Raw genomic sequence first — 10,806 nt, 5'->3', positions numbered from 1 at the left:
TATGCAATCATTGATCAGATAAGTGCAATAGAGCTTAGTTACGATCACAAATTATTGATGTTGAAGGTATGGTCACCATTTATCGACAACCAGAAGAATAGCAAGACACTCCTTTTCGTATTTGATGAATGTTTGATTCTTCTTGGCACATAACGCTTTCTCAAGTACGTTAGAGGGTGACCTTGTTGCATCAACACTGCCCCACCACTTCACTGCATGCAGCTATTTCCAAAATAAAGAGTTGAGAAAACTGGGCGCTACTAAGACTAGTGTGCCGACCATGACTCGGGGCTGGTCTTAAAGGCGACTACCACACCTTTACATATGTCTCCAGAGCACACCAAAATCAAGGAAACTTCTGCAGGAACCCTAACAGCCTAGGAGTCCAAGCTCTAGAGTAACAAGGTCATGATATAGAAATAGTTGGGAAAACACAGATCGCTTTGGTAAGAATGTAGATCGAGTGAACATCCTCCAATCCCCAAATGAGTGTTTGGATGAAGGGGGGAGATCTATAGCTTGGAAAAGATTTTAGAGGAACGTGGAAGAAGGAGGTGGGCTTATACCCCCAAGCCCAAATGACCATTGCCCGACAGGCAACTCCAGGCACCCGGACAAAAGGGATCTGGACACCCAGACCAAACAACGAGTTGACAACATGGAGCACCAGGCACCCAGACCAACCAGAGGGGAAAACCCCTACTCCGGGTACCCATGGGTTCAGGACCACGGGCACCTATACCATGATGAGGTGGGTGGTTGCTCTGTGATGACTCCGGGCACCCAGAGGTCCAGGACCCAAGGCATCTGGACTTCTTGTCTTGTCAATTTTAGCATGGTAAAAACCATTCCATTTGGTGGCATACTTTGGAGAAGAGAGTGTACATGGATGGAATGAGTTTACCAACTCTCTCAACATAGCGGCTTTTTTAGTGACTCAAATTGAACCAGAAAAAATTATGAGCCAATGAAAAGCACGGCCTTTCTCCCTTTTATATAGGGCGTCACTGATGTCTTGTAGACACACATGAGAGTTTCAATGTCCCGAGATTATACCTGGCCATGGGAAACCCGACCTGTTCGGCCCTACCCAAACCAGGCCGGTCTTGCCCACGGGCCAGGTCTAGGCCTAAGTTTTGAGCCCAAAGGCTGGGGCGGGCCGGGCTTAGGCTTAGCATATCTGCGTTCTAAGAAAGAGGCCCGGTCCGAGGCCCGAGGCCTGACAGGCTTTTCCACTGATGGGCCGTGCCTGGGCCTAAAAACTAGGCCCCAAGGCCGGGCTTGGGCCTAGATTTTCTGTCGCGGGCTTTTTTAGGCCCGGCCCGGCCCGACTTATGGCCATGTATACCTGAGATACACTTAACAACTGGCATTAGATCTCCCTAATTCTATTGTCAACAACACAAAAACAATAATTGAGTGATGTCTGTCGGATCACGGGTTCCGGCAAAACCCTCGAGGTTCGAACACTGGGGTGCGCGCCAAGGTTTTCTCCCTATCGATCCATGCCCTAACTCGCTAAGATCTCGCGGATGAACTCCACGAACTTGCAACACAAAGACATGAGATTTATACTGGTTCAGACCACCGTTGTGGTGTAATACCCTAATCCAGTGTAGTGGTGGTGGATTGCCTCTTGGGCTGATGATGAACAGTACAAGGGGAAGAACAGCCTCCTGAGGTTAAGGTGTTCTTGTGCTTGGCGACTTGTGTGGGTGAGATGCCTCTGAATGAGTTCTCCACCCGTCGTCCCACTACTGTGGTGGCTAGTTTTACTTATATAGGCCTTGGTCCTCTCCCCAAATATTGAGCGGGAAGGGAGCCAACAATGACCAATTTGAAAGGGGACAGCTAGTATAGCTTATCCTGACAAAAGTAGTCTTCGCCTGCAAAAGGCTCTGGTGGTGACGCCGTCTTGGGCTCCATGGTGACCTCCGCCTTGCTGTCCTGCTGGTCTTGGTCTTGTTACACCGATATGGAAACCTTTGCTTGATGCCTCGGTACTCCGCGCATGCGCTTGCCCCTTGGCACCAAAGAGCAAGCAAGGACGTTGCGCGCGCTGGCGCTCGCCTGGTCTCGATCGTCATGGCTCACGTCACGAGGACCTCACGATGTTTGCCTTGTCTTGATCTCTCTGCCCATCGTGAGCCTGCCTGGCGAGGCCGCTCCCGAGGAGGTCTTGCGTCGTCCGCCGCGCGAGGCTTGGCCCCTCGCGAGGGTCTTGAATACCTCGTCGATGAAGATGGGCCGTACAGACCTGCTAGCTCAGCCACGCCGTGGGTCGCAGGCAGGCAAGTCTGGGGACCCCCTTTCCCAGAATGCCGATAGTAGCCCCCGGGCCCAAGGCACGCTCGGGCTTGGCTTTGAGGCGAAGGCAAAGGTCAAGCGCGGAGCGCCGCTGGCCCCATAAGCCTGTGGCCTCGGTTGACGCGTGGCGGTTGATTCGACGTGAGCGTCTCCGCTTCCCCACGCTGCCTCGGCAATTGCCCGACTTGACAAGTCCTTACGACATGCAAGGAAAACCATCATTACCTGTGATCGTGGGGGGGCGCTGGTTGGCCTTCTCCTGCTATAAATTAGGAAGGGGCGCATCCCCCGTCCCCCACCTCTTCCTATTCCACCTGCTTCTTCCTCCTCTGCTCCACCGCTGACTCCAATGGCACCGTCAAAGAGGTTCTCTGCCACAGAGAAAGGAAAGGCCCCTGGCGAGGGGCCCGGCTCCCTGACGCCCAAGCGGGGACGCGGCCGTCCCTGCAAGCACACCACGACTCCCGCCATGGCCCCCCGCTCCCGGGTGGTGCCGCTGCACATGGTGGGGGTCGCTCCGGTCGCGGCAGCCCCGTTGATGAGGTGAGACGTGTCGTGGTTGCACAGCCTCCCCGGCCACACTTCCACTCAGCAGAGGTGCTGCCGGAGTTTGTTGTCTGGTCAAAGGATCCGGCCGGCAACTGGCTTCAGCTTCTGCGCTTCTTCGTCGATGAGCTGCCGGCCTCTGGTCCAGGCGGGCTCTGGCTACAGGCGGACGACTGCTGTAGTAGGGCATCCTGGGTCACGGTTGAAGTCTCCACCACGGGCAACATAGCTCTGGCCCGCAGTTGGTAGACGTGCGCCCGCGCGCGCGGCCTGGGCAGGCAGTGCACCCTCCATTTCAAGTATGACGGTGATGCGACCCTCTACGTGAGTGTGTTCGGGGAATATGGTCGCCGCGCCGGGTGCTGCCCCGAGACGAACGATGGAGAGGAGGTGCTCGGTCTCGGCGATGGCCGCGACGAGGGCGAGCCCGCTGGCCGCGCCTCGTCCAGCTACGGTGACTCTTCTCTTGGCGAAAGGTCCAGCAACGGCGGCTACGACCAGCCGCCGCGCTCGCTTCGAAGGTGGTAGCGGGTCGTCTCGTCGCCGCGCCTCCGTGAAGTGCGAGGAGGGATCCGGCTAAGCTCGGGATGTCACTGTAGGCCTGCCCCCGTGGTTCGCTGCAACACTGCTTTTGTTTTGTTCTTCTTTTCTTTCCTGCGTCAAAATGAAACCAGTATGGGCCCGGAGGGGCGTGTATCGAACTGTGATTCCTCAATCATTACATTATGCTTGTTATTTCCGTGTTGTGTCGTTATTTTGTGCCTGGCGCGTTCGGGGCAGCCTCTTCTTCACGAGGCACTTGTTTCCTCGTGCCCGTCTTGGCTTAGTAGTTGCTCAGGAACTACAAAAAAATCGTTAGGAAGCTCCCTAGGAGGCTTATCATTCACCCGAGCCTTGACCCAGCGCTTCATATTGCGGTACCCGAGGGGCACGGATTAGGAGAGATGTGTCGACTTGTGGGCTCGAACGAGGGTGCCTCGTGAGAAAGCAGACCGAAGGCAGAGAGAAGGACCAACACAGGAGGAAGAAACCCTCACGAAGGTACCCGCCTAGCCCCTCGCGAGGTGTGCGAGAGAGAGAACATAAGCGAACTAGATTCGGAAAAGGCGACGGAACCAAATCAACATGGAACACCAGAAGCAAACTTCGATTAAGAGAAGGCAAGCCAACTACAGAAAGCAAATGAAAAGCCGTGTCCGACACCTAGTCTAGTCTTCAAGTCTTCTCACCAGCGCGGAGCTAACTGCTGCCACTATGCATGGGAGGGAGCCCCCGAGGCCCGAGGGCGGCACTCCGGAGACTCCGAGGCGTGTACAACCCCACTCATTGTTATGTGAGAGTGTCACGGGCGGCAATTCTTCATAGCCATCGAGCCTTCTTCATAGGCACTGGGCCTTGCTTCATGGGTAGAACTTCCGGAGGTGCTGGATGTTCCAGGCGTTCTGGATGGGCACCCCGTCCCGTGTCTCCAGGCGCACGGCGCCAGTCCTGGAGATATGGACGACCCTGAACGGGCCCTCCCACATGGGTGAGAGCTTGTGCAACCCTTCCCTGGAGAGGACCCACCTTAGGACGAGGTCGCCTACCTCGAGCGTCCTGGAGCGGATGTTGCGACAATGGTATCGCCGTAATGCCTGCTGGTACCTTGCCGCCCTCAGTGCAGCTTCGCGACGACGTTCCTCCCCCAGTATGAGGTCCATCCCCCGCGTGGCGTCCTGCTGCGTTTCATCAAACGCCAGGACCCGTGCGGAGCAATGCTTGACCTCATGAGGGAGGACCGCTTCTGCTCCATAGACAAGGAGGAACGGGGTTTTGCCCATCGGCTTAGTGGTGGTGGTGCAGATGGACCACAACACGGACTGGAGCTCGTCGTGCCAGCCCCTGCCGCAGGCCTCGAGCTTCTTCTTGAAGGTCCTGGTCTTGAGGCCTCTCAGGACCTCCGGGTTGGCGCGTTCAGCCTGGCCATTGCTCCTGGGGTGCGCCACCAAAGCGTAGTAGATCTACGTTCCAAGGTTAGCACAGCATGTTTTGAAGAGGCTACTGGTGAACTGCGAGCCGTTGTCGGTGATGATGCGGTTGGGGACCCTGAAACGGCTCACAAGGCTCTTGATGAACTTAACCACAGAACCAGCTGGGATGGTGCGGACGGCTTCCACTTCCGCCCACTTGGTGAACTTGTCGATGGTGACGTAGAGGTAGCGGTAGCCCCCTGGCGCTCAAGGGAATGGGCCTAAGATATCCAGCCCCCAGACCACGAACGACCATGTGAGCGCTATAGTCTGGAGGCGCTGAGCTGGCTGATGGATCTGCTTGGCGTGGGACTGGCAAGCTTCGCAGGACTTCACCAGCTCAGCTGCGTCGTTGAGCGCCGTGGGCCAGTAGAATCCACTGCGGAACACCTTGTCGACGAGACTCCATGACGACGAGTGGTGTCCGCAGTCCCCGTCGTGTATGTCAATCAGCAACTCCTTCCCCTGGTCCCTGGAAATGCAATGCAGCGAAACATCATTTGGTCGCTTCCTGTACAACTCACCGTCCTGGAGTGCAGTATGTCGTGGCCTGCCGGGCCACGCGCTTTGCGTCCTCTTCCTTCTCCGGTAGCGCCCCTTGCCTCAGATATTCCTTGAATTCCTTGGTCCAACATCCCTCTTGGGGCTCGAGTGCCAAGAGCAAGCGAGCTACTGAGGTCTGGCCACAAGCTGGGGCTCCCATGGCAGGCGGTTGTGGGAGCTCCTCCCGAGGCCGTGCCATGCTTGAAAGTGGTGGCGTCGCTGACGGCTTGAAGAGCCGCTCCTCGAAGACGCCAGGCTCTTTGGGTTGCCGCTTGGATGCCCTCCTGGCGATGTCATCGGCTTCCTTGTTGGTGCCACGTGGCACATGCTGCACATCCAGGCCTAGGAACTGCTTTTCCATCTTACGTACTTCTGCGAGATACGCCTCCATGTGCTCGTCCTTTGGCTCATATACTTTGTTGGAGAAGTTGACTAGGAGCTATGAGTCACCCCTAACAGTGAGGCGCTTTACCCTAGAGCTGTCGCGGCCTTCAAGCCAGCTATGAGGCCTTCGTATTGATACGTCTCCAACGTATCTACTTTTCCAAACACTTTTGCCCTTGTTTTGGACTCTAACTTGCATGATTTGAATGGAACTAACCCAGACTGACGCTGTTTTCAGCAGAATTACCATGGTGTTATTTATGTGCAGGAGCAAACGTTCTCGGAATGACCTAAAACTTCACGAAGACACTTTTCAGAAAATAAGAAAAATACCTGCCAAAGATGAAGGCCAGGGGGCCCACTGTCTTGCCACGAGGGTGGGGGCGCGCCTGCCCCCCTAGGGCGCGCCCCCTACCTCGTGGGCCCCCTGTTGCCTCTTCGACTCCAACTCCACCTCCATATATTGAGTTTCGATGAGAAAAAAATCAGAGAGAAGAAATCATCGCGTTTTACGATACGGAGCCGCCGCCAAGCCCTAAAACCTCTCGGGAGGGCTGATCTGGAGTCCGTTCAGGGCTCCGGAGAGGGGAATCCGTCGCCATCGTCATCATCAACCATCCTCCATCACCAATTCCATGATGCTCACCGCCGTGCGTGAGTAATTCCATTGTAGGCTTGCTGGACGATGATGGGTTGGATGGGATCTATCATGTAATCGAGTTAGTTTTGTTAGGGTTTGATCCCTGGTGTCCACTATGTTCTGAGATTGATGTTGCTATGACTTTGCTATGCTTAATGCTTGTCACTAGGGCCCGAGTGCCATGATTTCAGATCTGAACCTATTATGTTTTCATCAATATATGAGTGTTCTTGATCCTATCTTGCAAGTCTATAGTCACCTATTATGTGTTATGATCCATTAACCCCGAAGTGACAATAATCGGGATACTTACCGGTGATGACCGTAGTTTGAGGAGTTCATGTATTCACTATGTGTTAATGCTTTGTTCCGGTTCTTTATTAAAAGGAGGCCTTAATATACCTTAGTTTCCGTAAGGACCCCGCTGCCACGGGAGGGTAGGACAAAAGATGTCATGCAAGTTCTTTTCCATAAGCACGTATGACTATGTTCGGAATACATGCCTACATTATATCAATGAACTGGAGCTAGTTCTGTGTCACCCTAGGTTATGACTGTTACATGATGAACCGCATCCGGCATAATTCTCCATCACCGATCCATTGCCTACGAGCTTTCCATATATTGTTCTTCGCTTATTTACTTTTCCGTTGCTATTGCTATCATCACTACAAAATACCAAAAACATTACTTTACTACTGTTACCTTTTGCTATCATATTACTTTGCTACTAAACACTTTGCTGCAGATATTAAGTTTCCAGGTGTGGTTGAATTGACAACTCAGCTACTAATACTTGAGAATATTCTTTGGCTCCCCTTGTGTCGAATCAATAAATTTGGGTTGAATACTCTACCCTCGAAAACTGTTGCGATCCCCTATACTTGTGGGTTATCAAGACTATTTTCTGGCACCGTTGCCAGGGAGCATAGCTCTATTCTTTGAGTCACTTGGGATATATATCTGCTTATCATTATGAAGAACTTGAGAGATCCAAAAACCAAGATCTATCCCTCAACTACGAGGGGAGGTAAGGAAATGCCATCTAGCTCTGCACTTGATTCACCTTCTGTTTTGAGTAAGCTTGCGACACCTACACCTGCTTCTGCTATTCGTTTTGATATGTCACATGTTATTGATGATGCCACTTCTGCTATGCATGATACTTATGATGAAACTACCTCTATGCCTGATACTAATATGCCACTTAGTGCTTTTCTCGATGAACAACTTGCTAGGGCTAGAGAAATTGAAAATATTGAATCTGATGATACTGATGAAAGTGATGATGAAGAACCACTTGCCATTCCTAAGGGTTATGTTTTTTATCAAGATGCTTCTTTAGCTATTTTAGCTTGCAGAAATAGAACTGAACTTAAAAATTATTAGCTAAATGGAGTAAGCAATCCCTAAATGATAGAATGAAACCTGGCCCTGCTTTTGCTACTTCACCTATCCTTGTTACTGATAAGGATTATGAATTCTCTGTTGATCCTGATATAATTACTTTGGTTGAATCTGATCCTTTTCATGGTTATGAATCTGAAACTGTTGTGGCACATCTTACTAAATTGAATGATATAGCCACCCTGTTCACTAAAGATGAGAGAACTCGCTACTTTTATATCCTTAAAATATTTCCGTTCTCATTAAAGGGTGATGCTAAGATATGGTTTAATTCTCTTGATCCTGGTTGTGTGCGTAGTCCCCAGGATATGATTTATTACTTCTCTGCTAAATATTTCCCTGCTCATAAGAAACAAGTTGCTTTAAGGGATATATATAATTTTGTGCAAATTGAAGAAGAGAGTCTCCCACAAGCTTGGGGGAGTCTTCTCCAATTACTTAATGCTTTGCCTGATCATCCTCTTAAGAAAAATGAAATACTTGATATCTTTTATAATGGACTAACCGATGCCTCCAGAGATTACCTGGATAGTTGTGCTGGTTCTGTTTTCAGGGAAAGAACACCGGATGAAGCTGAAATTCTATTGAATAATATGTTGACAAATGAAAATAATTGGACACCTCCGAAGCCAATTCCTGAGCCTATTCCTAAACCAACTCCGAAGAAGAGGGGTATTCTATTTCTCAGTCCTGAAGATATACAAGAGGCAAAGAAATCTATGAAAGAAAAGGGTATTAAAGCTGAAGATGTTAAGAATTTACCTCCTATTGAAGAAATACATGGTCTTAATTTACCGCCTGTTGAAGAAACATATAATCTTAATCCTTTACCTATTGAAGAAACTCATGGTCTTGATAACCCGACACAGGTAGTAAAGGTAAATTCTCTCTATAGATATGATAAAGCTGTAATCCCATTTACTAAGTTTGCTAGCCCATGCTTAGATGAGTTTGATAAATTTATGGCTAAGCAAGAAGACTTTAATGCTTATTTTGGTAGACAATTAAAATATAATTCAAATATGCTTGGACACTTGGGTGATTATATGGCTAATGTCAAAGGTGAACTTAAACTTATTGGTAAACATGCTTCTATGGTTACCACTCAAGTACAACAAGTACTTAAGGCTCAAAATGATTTGCTCAATGAATTGAATAATAAAAATAATGATAATGTTGTTAGAGTGGCTACTCGAACTGGTAGAATGACTCAGGAACCTTTGTATCCTGAAGGCCATCCTAAGAGAGTTGAGGAAGATTCTCAGAGAAATAATTTAGATGCACCTAGTTCTTCTAAAAAAAGAAAAAGAAAAATGATAAGAATTGCATGCTTCTAGTGATCCTATTGTTGAAACACCTGAGAATCCAAATGATATTTCTATTTCTGATGTTGAAACACAACCTGGTAATGAACCTAAAACTAGTGATAATGCTAATAATAATGTTCATGATGATGCTCAACCTAGTAATGATAATGATATAGAGATTGAACCTACTGTTGATCTTGATAACCCACAATCAAAGAATCAACGTTATGATAAGAAAGACTTCGTTGCTAGGAAACATGGTAAAGAAAGAGAGCCTTGGGTTCAGAAACCCATGCCTTTTCCTCCCAAACCATCCAAGAAAAAGGATGATGAGGATTTTGAGCGCTTTGCTGAAATGATTAGACCTATCTTTTTGCGTATGCGATTAACTGGTATGCTTAAAACAAACCCTTATGCTAAGTATATGAAAGATATTATTACAAATAAAAGAAAGATACCGAAAGCTGAAATTTCCACCATGCTTGCTAATTACACTTTTAAGGGTGGAATACCAAAGAAACTTGGAGATCTAGGAGTACCCACTATACCATGCTCTATTAAAAGAAACTATGTTAAAACTGCTTTATGTGATCTTGGAGCCGGTGCTAGTGTTATGCCTCTCTCTTTATATTGTAGAGTTGATTTGAATAAGTTGACACCTACTGAAATATCGTTGCAAATGGCTAATAAATCAACTGCTATACCTGTTGGTATTTGTGAGGATGTGCCTGTTGTAGTTGCAAATGTTACTATTTTAACAGACTTTGTTATTCTTGATATTCCCGAGGATGATAGTATGTCTATTATTCTTGGAAGACCCTTTTTGAATACTGCAGGGGCTGTTATTGATTGCACTAAAGGCAATGTCACTTTTCATGTTAATGGTAATGAGCATACGGTACACTTTCCGAAGAAACAACCTCAAGTTCATAGTATCAACTCTATTGGAAAAATTCCATCGATTATACTTGGAGGTTTTGAATTTCCTCTTCCTACTGTCAAGAAGAAATATGATATTTTTATTATTGGGGATGTGCATATCCCCGTTGAGGTAACATAGTGTTATTTGAAATTTCTCCGGTTCCATGTTATTCGGAATGAGTTCGTTAACAAGACTTGATCAACCTTGTTAGTGGATTCCTTTTGATGATCATGAGAAGGATGAAACTAGAAGGCACAACCTTCTATACCCCACTTTTACTTTCTGTTATTTATATTAAATAAAATAAAAATTTATTTATGCCTGTTATCTGATTATCCGTGCAATATAAAAATACCTCGAAAATAAAAGTTCTCCAAATGCCCTGAAAATTAAATATGATTTTTTCTAGAATATTTGAGGATCTATGGAACAGAGAACACACCAGGGGGCCAACCACCTTGCCACGAGGGTGGAGGGCGCGCCCACCCCTCTAGGGCGCGCCCCCTGCCTCATGGGCCAACAGTGGCCCTCCTCCACTTGTTCCTGCGCCCACACACTTCATCTTCCTCCCCCAAACACGAATAACCAGCTCAAACCCGAGTCCAAGCTCGTTTTGCTGCCATTTTTGATCTCCTTGCTCAAAGCACCTCTCACAAAACTGCTTGGGGAGACTGTTTCTTGGTATGTGACTCCTCCATTGGTCCAATTAGTTTTTGTTCTAGTGCTTTATTCATTGCAAAT

This window comes from Triticum aestivum, chromosome 2A (genome assembly GCF_018294505.1).
Source record: "Triticum aestivum cultivar Chinese Spring chromosome 2A, IWGSC CS RefSeq v2.1, whole genome shotgun sequence".
Taxonomy (NCBI): Eukaryota; Viridiplantae; Streptophyta; class Magnoliopsida; order Poales; family Poaceae; genus Triticum; species Triticum aestivum.
This window is presented reverse-complemented; position numbering follows the sequence as displayed.